This window comes from Salmo trutta, unplaced genomic scaffold (genome assembly GCF_901001165.1).
Source record: "Salmo trutta unplaced genomic scaffold, fSalTru1.1, whole genome shotgun sequence".
Lineage (NCBI taxonomy): Eukaryota > Metazoa > Chordata > Actinopteri > Salmoniformes > Salmonidae > Salmo > Salmo trutta.
In genome coordinates this window covers 15,743,992-15,756,224 of record NW_021822911.1, presented here as the reverse complement: position 1 = coordinate 15,756,224, position 12,233 = coordinate 15,743,992, and the positions used below count along the sequence as shown (strand labels likewise).

Genomic DNA, 12,233 nt, shown 5'->3' with positions numbered 1-12,233 from the left:
AACCGGAGATGCCAGTGGCCGTAAGGATCTCCCCATCAGGTGTAGAAAGAGCTGTAAGGATGGTGACGGAATCAAAAATTTGGCTAGTGTGGTTTATCCCTACAGTAATTGAATGTGCCGTAGAATTAGTAACCACACATACCTTAATTTTCCAATATACAGGGGTGGCGGCGCAACTTACATAAGGAGCCAATCTAAAGTCTTGACAGCCCGTGGAAGGCACTGGACGGATGCCAACTTTCAATCCTGTATGCTCAGTGGCGAGAGTCAAACGAGGCCGCCACTGAGTACCTAACCCGGTTGAGGTGTAACTGGACCAGTCATATCCGGTCTCAGCCACTAGATTATCCCAGGTCCAGTCACCATGCTGGGCCCCTACAGTCATATACCAATCCCATCCTCTATAGGATCCTGCTGATGTTCCTTTTTTAGCTGAGAGGTGTGACCCTCCCAGGGTATCCCATAAAATAAACGCAGAAGTGGAAATATTACTGGGTATGCATAGTGTGGTGCTCCTAACCTGACCAGGGGTGCATTTTTGGTCTTTTGAGGGCGTGGAGCGAGTATGAATCCTATGGGTCAAGTGCGGCTGTGTACTGTTACCAGTGGTTATCTGAGTGTAAGACAGTGAATTGTTGGGTGTGTTCCTGTGCGTGAGTTGTTGTACTCCCCATGTGAGCGGGCCAAACAGTACCCCAATCAGAATTATAAAGAAGAGAACCATTGGGGCATATTTCCCCCGTCTCACCCAGGGAGGGAGATCCCTTCCTTGAGGAGCCTTAGGGCGAGGAAAAGGGGGCGTTGGCACCATTTTCCTCGTCCAAGAAGTCAGTGGTTGGGGTCAAATCAAGGGCGCGTAAGTCGGCCCTAGTTTCAGTCAAAGTTCTGGAAGGGGTTGGGGCAGGCGTGCAATGTGTTAGGTGGTGCCAAGGTGCGCCTGATTTACCTTTGACCTGGACTGAGTGTGAAGTAACTTCCTTCACTTCGTACGGTCCAGTCCACCTGGGTTCCAGCCACTTTCTCTTGTGGACTCGAACCCTCACCCAGTCCCCAACTTTTACCTTCAGTGGCGGCGGGTCCCCCAGCAGCTCCCCCTCTTGGACCTTGCGGATCTGTGTGGAGAGAGCTGCAGAAAGTTCCGTCAGTTTTCTCACATAGTCAGACATTTCAATTTTTTGCACATCAAGAGGGGGCATATGACCTCCCTCCCTTGGTGGGCCAGGCATGACTCTCCCCGTCATTATCTCATGGGGAGAGAGATGGGTCCCCGCCCCTGGCGAGGCCCTCATGGCCATCAGTGCCAGTGGTAGGGCTTCCACCCAGGTTAGCTTCGAACCTGCACATACCTTAGCAATCTTAGCCTTAAGAGTTTGATTTGCACGTTCCGCTAGGCCCTGAGATTGTGGCCTGTACACTGACCCGAATTTGTGCACAATTCCAAACCTTTCCTCCACCTGTCTCAGGTGTTTATTGCTGAAATGGGATCCGTTATCGGAACGGATTTGTCTCGGAACCCCATACCTAGGTATGAGGTCCCTTTGCAGCCATTTGATGACTGATTTGGCATCTTCCCGTGCCGTTGGTATTGCCTCTACCCACCTAGAGAACCTGTCTACCATTACCAAAAGGTATCTTTTCCCTCCCACCACATTATCCGGCCCCATGTCTGTGTAATCTATGCTAATGTCTTGGAAGCATGCATTTGGTACTGGGTAAGATCCCATGGGCGTTTGGTATGGTTTTTTAGGATTGTGACTCCCACATACGCCGCACTCATCGTAATACAGGTCCGTCATGTCTTTCATGTGAGGATGCCACCAGACGTATGACACCCTCTGATATGTCTTCAGCTTTCCCTCATGTGTAGGCCCATGGGCCTCTCGTATTAGTTCAGGGCACAGGTTTGCGGGGGGTACCAGTCTGCCGTCATGGCATCTCCATAGTTCATCAGGTCCTTTGGTTGCCCCCTTCTGTGCCCAAACTGAGTGTTCGTATGGTCCTGCCCCTAGCTGCATCTCCTTGATGGCTTGAGGGGTTAGTTCGGTTTGTGATGTCTCTGGACGTATAACCATTTGTCGTGGTGTATAGCCTCCAGCTTTCTTCGCTGCTTTGTCTGCAGCATCGTTTCCTTCGCTAATCCGTCCGTTCACTTGTTGGTGTCCCTTGCATTTCATTATGGCTACCTTTTCAGGCAGGGAAACGGATGTAATCAGTCGTTCCATTTGAGCCTTGTGTTTTATTGGAAGGTTTCCGGCTGTGGTGAAATTCCTCCTCAGCCATTGCGGTCCGTCGATGTGGACAGCTCCATGTGCATAGGCGGAATCGGTATAAATGTTCACCGTTTTTCCTTCTGCTCTTTTCAATGCTTGTGTTAGGCCTATGATTTCGGCCAGTTGTGCGGATGCCGGTTGTGGAATGATGGCTGCTTCTAGTGTTTTGTGTGAGCCGTCTGGTAATTGTTGCACCACAGCGTAGGCTGCTATGTTACCTTCTTCTCCTCTGTAGCAGCATCCGTCTGTGTACAACCACAAATCAGGGTTTTGTTGTGGCATATTTTCCAGGTCTGGTCTCAGCTTTAGTTCTTGCGCTGCACTTTCGGTGCATGAGTGAGGTAAACCTTCCTCTGCATTCAGCGCATCTGCCATGTTCTTATCGGTGTTGACAAACGTGATGTGTGATGTGTGTACATTTGTTCTGTATTTTGTTCTTTCTTTCGGAACTGAACGTGAACTCTTTGCTCATGAGGTAAGCTGCTACACCATGGTGGGTGTGGATTTCCAGTGGATGACACATCACCAGGTGGGCTGTTTTTTCAATAGCCTTCGCTACTGCTGCAACATACCTTGAGCACGTCGTCTGTCCTAGCTCGATGTGGTCCAATTTTGAAGAATGGTACATCAGCACTCTTCTCTCCCCCTCTTGTTTCTGAAATAGGACGGAGGATGTGAAACCTTCCTTTTCAGAAACATCCAGATGAAATTTGGATCGGTAGTCTGGAGCGGTAAGAGCAGCCGCCACCGAGAGGTCAGTTTTCAGGAGAGCAAAAGCATCTGATGCCTCTGGTGTCCATGGCAGGGAGGCGTGGAGATTCCTAGCCCCCACCGTCCGTACCATCACTCGTAACGGCTCCGTCCTTTCAGTGAAATCGGGAATGTGGGTCCGGCTGTAGCCGGTTAGTCCGAGAAAGGACAGCATCCCTGAGACGGTCAGTGGTCTCGGATGGTGAAGTATGGAGTCCCTGTGAGCTTTCGAAAGACCTGCCCCTTCTCCTGAAATTTCTCGTCCGAGGAATAAGACTGTTCTTCTGCAGGTCTGAACTTTACTGTTCTTGACCTTATACCCTTTAGTAGCCAAGAAATCAAGCAGTGTCTTTGTTACTTGGAGACAGAGATCCGAGGTTGGAGCAGCGATAAGCAGGTCGTCGACGTATTGTATGAGCACCACACCTATAGGGATGGTGAGCTCACCCAAGTGAGTTTTCAGAATGTGGTTGAAGATTCCCGGTGAGCACCTGTATCCTTGCGGGAGAACTGAGTACGTATATTGCTGATGCTCATATGTAAATGCAAACAAGGGTTGTGACGCCACGTCCAATGGGATGCTGAAAAAAGCATTCGCCAGATCCCCCACTGTGAAGTATTGGTGTTTGGGTGACAAGTTGCTCAAGGTGATGTGGGGGTCGGGAACCGGCAGGTCAACAGGGACAGTGACTTCATTTATTGCCCGGAAGTCTTGAACCATTCGATGAGTCTCACCTCCAGCTTTCAACACCGGTAAAATGGGTGTGTTCCATGCGGAAATGGTGGGATAGATAACCCTAGCTCCCAGGAGAACGTCAATGGTTGGCTTTATGCCTGTGATCTGTTCTGGTTTTAGTCGGTATTGAGAGCGGAAGATGGGCTGCTGACTGGGGTCTATTAATGTTATAGTTACTGGCTGAACCTGGAGCCTTCCAACATCGAATGGAGAAGTCGTCCAAATCGAGTCAGCAACCGAGGAAAGCAAGGCCTGGCTGGATGGATGATCGGAGTAGGGTTTGCCATGGTGTCTCGGCAGGGTCAGACGCTCGGGAGTACAAACTTCGTTGGTGTCAACATGCATGAATCTCCACATGTTCTCAGTCGTTGCCTTGTTGATACCAGGTTTAGCTGTAGGGGCCCAGTGAAGTTTAGACGCTCGCCTGACCATTGGACCCAAACTCCGTGCTTCAAACCCATTTCCCACCGCCAGAGTAACATGAGGAGCGGATTCAGCACCCAACTGGTACCATGGTTTGAGGGATCCATCCAGGATCACAGGGGCGGCCACACCCTCAGGGCCACACACAATGGCACTACATCTGATTATAGGCGCTGTCTGCATCATGTTTTCATCCCAGTCGTCGGTGTACAGGTTGTCATCGTTTTCTGTGACGTTCATAGTGCAATGTACCACAGCTTGTGGAGTTTTGTACGGATGTAAAGCGTAGATTTGTCTTTTCAGCAGGTTGAATTGGAACTGTATGTGTGGTGTCCCTACCCCAGTTTGGTTGCATTTCAACCAGTAGATCTCCTGTGTAGGTGATAGTACAGGAGCTGGTAGTTGTGGCAGCATGAGAATTTTGACTGGTCTGGCAGTGGTTGAGCGAAGAGGGCCCGTGGTGACCTCTACACCGTCTAGGGTGAGGTAAATGGAGCATTCTAATTTGCACAGGAGATCTCTGCCCAATAGATTGACTGGGCAGTTAGGACAGTACAGGAAAGGGTAAGTAATGGATGTTTTACCCCATGAAAAGCGTAAGGGAATAGTTCTGTGTTGTTCTTCGGGGTTACCTGTCACCCCCACCACCTGAATTGAGTCCGAAGATAACGGCTGACGGGTCCGGATGGCTGAGTATGTACAACCAGTGTCAACTAGAAATTGATGAGGCACTCCCTCCACCCCACATATCACAGTTGGCTCAGTGTGGAGTGGAAACAGTTCTCGTCCTTCCCCCGTCCGGTGGTGGTGGGCCCCTTCATGGCCAGGGGGCGTATTCGTCCGCCATCCCCTGGAATCCAGTCACTTGTTGATTATCAGCAGGGTTTGGGTGATTGTAAGCAGGTTGTGCCTGGGGTCCAGGATAGCGTTGTGGGCGGTATCCTCCTCTTCCTCTTCCCATGTATTGAGGGCCGCCCCTTCCAGTCACCCACGGCTGAGACGGTGAAGTCGGTGGATACGGGCAATTCCTGGCCATGTGCCCATGCAGCCCACAGTTGAAACACTGTATTCTCCCACCTCTATACAGGCCTCCCCTCCACTGCGGTTGGTAAGGAGAATGAGGCACCCACTGTGTCGGATGACTCATTGGTGTCTCAGGGAAGGTGCCTGGAATTGCCATAGGCATGGGTTGGGGCGTGGGCGGTATCACCTGAGGCCCCCCGTATGGGAGTGGAACCTGTTGTGTCTGTTGCTGTTGCATCATCTGGGTCACTGTCTTCTCAATGACCTGGGACAGGTCCTCTGATTGTTCTGCCACCATCTGTTTCTTGGGTTTATCCCCCTTCTGTGCTTCTTTCAATTGTAATTTCAATAGTTGAACTTGGAGGGACTGAACTTGGGTGTCTGCTCCCCCTTTGTCTTTGTTATATTGAGTGAGATGGTGGTGAGTGTGGGAGTTGAATTGCGGCAAGGGAAGCGCCATCAAGCCCACAGTGTTCCTGAGTTTGACTTTCACTTCCCCTGGAAACCCGTTAACCACCATCTCTTTCCACATGCTGAGTGTTGTTTCGGTGTGGTCATATGGTTCCTCATGTACTGTTCTCCACGTTGTTTTTGCCCTATCCAGGTAGGCAGCAGGCTGCTCCCCTGGAGTGATGGTGAATGAGGACAGGGTCACATGGTTTCTCTCAGTTGGGTATGCTCTACGCAACACCTCCCACAGTGTCTGGCGGATGTCTCCCAAAGGTGCCGTAGGGAGTACGTGCTTCAGGTCTGCCTCTTTTATAAGGGAGGTCATGGTCCCATGGTCCGTTGCTCTAGCCAATAGGGCTTTCATGTCCCCCAAACACAGACGTAAGCCAGAGGTGAGCGTTTGGAGCTGGAGCAACCATGCGGAAGCCCCTCCATGTAGGCTCGGGAGTTGTTCCATCAGAGTTGTGAGATCCGTCATCTTCCATGGTTGATACTCTTCAAATCGTGGGTCGGCGGCTGGTCTGAGTGGTAGCTGTAGGGCGAAGCTGTAACCCCCTTCTGGATCCCAGTCTCTCCTAGAGTGGATTCCCTGTTCCCGTAGCCCCTGCAGCCTGACTGATTTTCTGATTGGTTCCACCAGGTCTGTCACTTTCCCAGTCATCACCCCCTCTATATGGTACGCACCCCCCCTTCTCGTTCTGATCGTTCTAGATAGGATCTACCCTGGGTGAGGGAGTCATTCACCTGCCTTTGCAGGCGACTGAACTCCATATTCCTGGGGGTGTGTCTGGTTCCTCCTTCGTCATTCTCGCTAGGATGATTTTCGTGTGAGTAGCTGGAGGGCCCACTGCTCCCCGGGGAAACGGAGCCGCACCTCAGATAGTGATCGGGGTTCGGATTGAATTGGAACTGTAGTGGGGTAGAGCTGTGCTTTGCTCTGCTTCCCCCCTCTATATCCGAGAGCGAGGTGGGCCCCCCGCTTCCTATTCCTCCTTCTTGTATTTCTTCGCAGACCAGGTGTCCTCCATCCACTCCCATGCTGACAGTCCCTTTCAATTCGCCTCCCTTCACTGCGAACACCGGGGCCTGTACAGCTGGTGACGGAGTGGGTGATCCCGTTCTGAAGGGGTTCCGTGACTTACCCCCTTCTGGGGGTCCTTGAAAGTATGGTGGTGGTTCAGTAGGCAGTGCCGGGTATAGTCGAGTCGATGGCTGAGTAGCCTCTTCTCCCTTTGATATGTCTGTATGTGAGTTGGCGGCTGTGGAAGTCACAATCCCCATCATATCTGTTTTTTTATATGGGAGTGTCCTCCTGGTTTCCTCTATTGCCCAAACCCCTATTCTCAGTTCTGCTTCTGCCTTTTCTCTGTTCTTAGTCCCTATTTTCTTAAACATATGCTTTCTATTACCTTCTATCTCACCTTCTATTCCTTTCTGAACTGCCTCCTTCAAACCTTCCTCCATCACCATCAGCTGGCCTTTAGTGGGAGCTCCCCCGCTAAAATAGCCCGCATGTGTCCATCTCAACTTCACTTCCTCCCACACTTTTCTTATTACTTTATATTGTTCCTCTCCTCCAGCTCTATCCTGTATTTTTTGTTCCAAATATTCGCTGAATTTAAGTTTGGTGGGCGGAATAGCTGCCATGTTATTATTTGTATAAATGTCCCTCTATCTTTGTATACTTAGCTCGTCGTTGGTCAAGACCAGCGATGTATTCACGGTGCTGACTCAGACTTATCTCTGGTGCCCCACCCTCGTAAACAAAGTTTTTTTGAAATATTAGGACTAATATTTTGAATAGGCTAAAACATTAACCCGGTCAATACCAACTCCCCGGTGATTACCCCAATTTGGTGTTCAATGTTATTTAGGTCCCCCGCAGTACTTGCAAATCAAATCCTCACTCAGTTCTATAGACAGACAGATCGCACACCCGGGCTGAAACCCAAACTATTGGTATAGTTTCGGACCTTCGGGGTACGTACAAACAAGCACACTCAAACAGGGCTGGAAACAAATTCCAGACGCACTGGAGGCGCACAAATCCCTCCCTAAACAAAGTCAAAACCGGAACTATTTCTAGATCTCCGGGACGAAACTAAACACGTTATTACAATGTACGGGACTTCCGACCAAAATCGGTTTATCTACCTACTTGCTACTTCAATTATTCCCTAAGCAAAGTCAAAACCGGAACCAGAATAAATTCCAGATCTCCGGGACGAAACTAAATAATTTTACAATGTACGGGGCTTCCGACCAAAATCGGTTTATCTATCTACTTGCTATTTCAATTATTCCCTAAGCAAAGTCAAAACCGGAACCAGAATAAATTCCAGATCTCCGGGACGAAACTAAATAATTTTACAATGTACGGGGCTTCCGACCAAAATCGGTTTATCTATCTACTTGCTATTTCAATTATTCCCTAAGCAAAGTCAAAACCGGAACCAGAATAAATTCCAGATCTCCGGGACGAAACTAAATAATTTTACAATGTACGGGGCTTCCGACCAAAATCGGTTTATCTATCTACTTGCTATTTCAATTATTCCCTAAGCAAAGTCAAAACCGGAACCAGAATAAATTCCAGATCTCCGGGACGAAACTAAATAATTTTTAACAGGATTAATATGTTTTAGTTATATTTACTTTACTGAATCCGCTTGTTCTGAGTGTTCCCTTCTGGTCAGCTATTCCAGTAGGCCTTCTCTAGTTAGCAGATGTATACTATCAATATTTCGCCATGCTTTTAATTTAGCATGGGCGACCGACACACAATCTCTCTGTTCACTCTATTCACGATCTCTCTATTCCATTTTTATGTATCCGACTTTCTATTGATGTCCCTAATCCACACGCCACGGTGAATGGTCATAATCTCACGGTATACATTTGTACCAATCCCAGATTCTACTGATGCTACTTGGTATCAAGCCTATTACCACAAATATCCTTGTACTCAGCCCTTACATTTCGTTATTACAATCCTATACAATATTAACAGTAATTCATACTCACGCCCGGTACTTCTGATCAAAATTTGGATATGACTATAATACAATATGCAGATTTTTGTTTTAACAGGCTCTGCTTACCTTTTATTAGTCGAGCTCGTTGATCAGTTTCCCGGGGCAAGTAGAATCACCGATGGCTCCTGCGGACAGGTCACCCGTCCTCACGAGATTGTCCTGGACTTGTCCCCTCTCACATCAACCATCTATGGACCGAATTCAGAAGTATGAAACTATCCTCTGCTACCAAGTTTTGTTGATGATCAGTTACTTGAGAAGGAGACCAAGTCAAGACGCTGGACCGGGTGGATTCAATTATCGTAAGGCAGCTTTATTAAGAGACAAAGATATTTGGCAAAAAGTGCACGGACTCGTTCTTTTAGCTCTTATGGAACTAGCGGAAGCGAGCCCCTACACATAGTGTGCATCTGTTTTATACAACATGATTGTAATGTAATGACGTATGTTGAGTCTTGTAGATTCGTCCTCCTGACTGGTCGATGAGTGGAGTGACGATCTGGTCTCGGGTCGGTATCGACTCCCCATTGGTCCATGAGTGTGTTCTTTGTTCCGCTGACCCAGCCCTCTGGGATGGGTTTGTGTGTGTGTGTGTGTGTACTTTGTGCTGAGTCCTTGTCTGTGTATCTCTGTAGTCACAAGATATTATTGCGAAACTGGACGTTGACCCCTGTGATCAGGTCATTTCCTATTTTATCAGTGCTGTGTAAGGTCTAATTCGGCCAATCTGTTTCTAGGTGTGCGTGTATAGCTAGTATCAGTTCAACACAGAATGTGTCTTTTGTATCAGCAGATAAGTGTTGCGCAATAGACCAGTTTATCAAATATATTTCTTAAAGAGTAAACCGAATTTTACAGATATTCATGGCACGTATTCGAATTTCCAAAATACAGAATTTATGAAAATAACTATTCTCTGTTAAAAGTACAGTGCCTACTGCATGTGACAAAGAGCACTGTTTCCACCCGGTTTCGAACCGAGGATCTTTCACGTGTTAAGCAAACGTGATTACCAGTACACTACAGAAACTGCTGCTACATTTTGCTACAAGGAGTAAACCGAATTTTACAGATATTCATGGCACGTATTCGAATTTCCAAAACAAGTCATTAATGAATTTCTCTGTTATCACTATGATACTTCTTGAATATGTCTATTAGCGTTGTTTCCGCCTGGTTTCGAACCAGGGACCTTTCGCGTGTTAAGCAAACGTGATAACCACTAGACTACAGAAACCGCTTCTACAATTAGCTGCAAGGAGTAAACCGAATTTTACCGATATTCATGGCACGTATTCGAATTTCCAAAACAAGTCATTAATGAATTTCTCTGTTATCACTATGATACTTCATGAATATGTCAATTAGCGTTGTTTCCGCCTGGTTTCGAACCAGGGACCTTTCGCGTGTGAAGCAAAAGTGATAAACACTATACTACAGAAACTGCTGCTACATTTAGCTACAAGGAGTAAACCGAATTTTACAGATATTCATGGCACGTATTCGAATTTCCAAAATACAGAATTTATGAAAATAACTATTCTCTGTTAAACGTATAGTGCCTACTGCACATGTCAAAGAGCACTGTTTCCGCCCGGTTTCGAACCGAGGACCTTTCGCGTGTTAAGCGAACGTGATTACCACTACACTACAGAAACTGCTGCTACATTTAGCTACAAGGAGTAAACCGAATTTTACTGATATTCATGGCACGTATTCAAACTTCCAAAATACAGAATTTATGAAAATAACTTTTCTCTGTTAAAAGTACAGTACCTTACTGGACGTGTCAAAGAGCACTGTTTCCACCCGGTTTCGAACCGAGGACCTTTGGCGTGTTAAGCAAACGTGATAACCACTACACTACAGAAACTGCTGCTACGTTTTGCTACAAGGAGTAAACCAAATTTTACAGATATTCATGGCACGTATTCGAATTTCCAAAATACAGAATTTATGAAAATAACTTTTCTCTGTTAAAAGTACAGTACCTACTGCACGTGTCAAAGAGCGTTGTTTCCACCCGGTTTCGAACCGAGGACCTTTCGCGTGTAAAGCGAAAGTGATAACCACTACACTACAGAAACTGCTGCTTGATTTTTCTGCAAGGAGTAAACCGAATTTTACAAATATTCATGGCACGTATTCGAATTTCCAAAATAAGGGATTAATGAAATTCTCTGTTACCGCTATAGTACTTCTTGAATGTGTCAATGAGCATTGTTTCCGCTGGTTTCGAACCAGGGACCTTTCGTGTGTGAAGCGAACGTGATAAACACTACACCACAGAAACTACTGCTACAATTAGATGCTAGGAGTAAACCGAATTTTAAAGATATTCATGGAACGTATTCGAATTTCCAAAGTAAGGTATTCATGAACTTCTCTGTGGTACTAATTGAATGTGTCAATGAGCGTTGTTTCCACCTGGTTTCGAAGCGGGGACCTTTCGCATGTGAAGCGAACGTGGTAACAACTACACTACAGAAACTGCTGCTTGATTTTTCTGCAAGGAGTAAACCGAATTATACAGATATTCATGGCACGTATTCGAATTTCAAAAATAAGGCATTAATAAAATTCTCTTTTACCGCGAAAGTACTCACAACTGATTGGCTCAAATGCATTAAGAAGGAAAGAAATTCCACAAATTAACATTTAATTGAAATTAATTCCAGGTGACTGCCTCATGAAGCTTTTTGAGAGAATGCCACGAGTGTGCAAAGCTGTTATCAAGGCAAAGGGTGACTTCTTTAAAATATCTCAAATATAAAATATATTTTGATTTGTTTAACCCTTTTTTGCTTACTACATGATTCCATATGTGTTATTTAATAGTTTTGATGTCTTCATTATTATTCTACATTGTAGAAAATATTACAAATAAAAACACTTGAATGAGTAGGTGTGTCCAAACCCTTGAATGGTACTCTATGTAAATGTGATATTTCAGTTGTTTTTGTTACATTTGAAACATTTATAAAAACCTGTTTTTGCTTTGTTGTTATGGGGTATTGTGATGTCATTCTGGGGTATTGTGATGTCATTATGAACTATTGTGATGTCATTATGGGGTATTGTGTGTAGATTGAGGGTAAAATATTGATTTAATTCATTTTAGAATAACGTAGCAAAATGTGGAAAAAGTGAAGGGGTCTGAAAACTTTCCAAATGCACTGTATATATAGGGGCAGTACTTAGTGACATCACTTCCTGAAACAGGAGGAAAAATATATAACATAGGTTCACAATATCAACATTCAATGTATCAAAATATATGACCAAGCTGGAAGTGTAAACGCCAGCCCAGCCACAATCCTATAGGTTCACTGATGATCAACCTCCTCCTTCACATCTGACTCCTGATGATCAACCTCCTCCTTCACATCTGACTCCTGATGATCAACCTCCTCCTTCACATCTGACTCCTGATGATCAACCTCCTCCTTCACATCTGACTCCTGATGATAAACCTCCTCCTTCACATCTGACTCCTGATGATCAACCTCCTCCTTCACATCTGACTCATGGTGATCAACCTCCTCC

The 12,233-nt window shown here is 46.2% G+C and overlaps 3 non-coding genes across 3 annotated transcripts; all 3 read right to left on the bottom strand.

Annotated features, from left to right (window-relative positions):
- Positions 1-9,851: 9,851 nt before the first annotated feature.
- On the bottom strand, positions 9,852-9,924 carry trnav-aac (transfer RNA valine (anticodon AAC)). The gene has a single exon. It is a non-coding gene; the product is annotated as a tRNA-Val (tRNA).
- A 348-nt stretch (positions 9,925-10,272) lies between these two features.
- Positions 10,273-10,345, bottom strand: trnav-aac (transfer RNA valine (anticodon AAC)). The gene has a single exon. It is a non-coding gene; the product is annotated as a tRNA-Val (tRNA).
- A 356-nt stretch (positions 10,346-10,701) lies between these two features.
- On the bottom strand, positions 10,702-10,774 carry trnav-uac (transfer RNA valine (anticodon UAC)). The gene has a single exon. It is a non-coding gene; the product is annotated as a tRNA-Val (tRNA).
- Between the last annotated feature and the right edge of the window lie 1,459 nt (positions 10,775-12,233).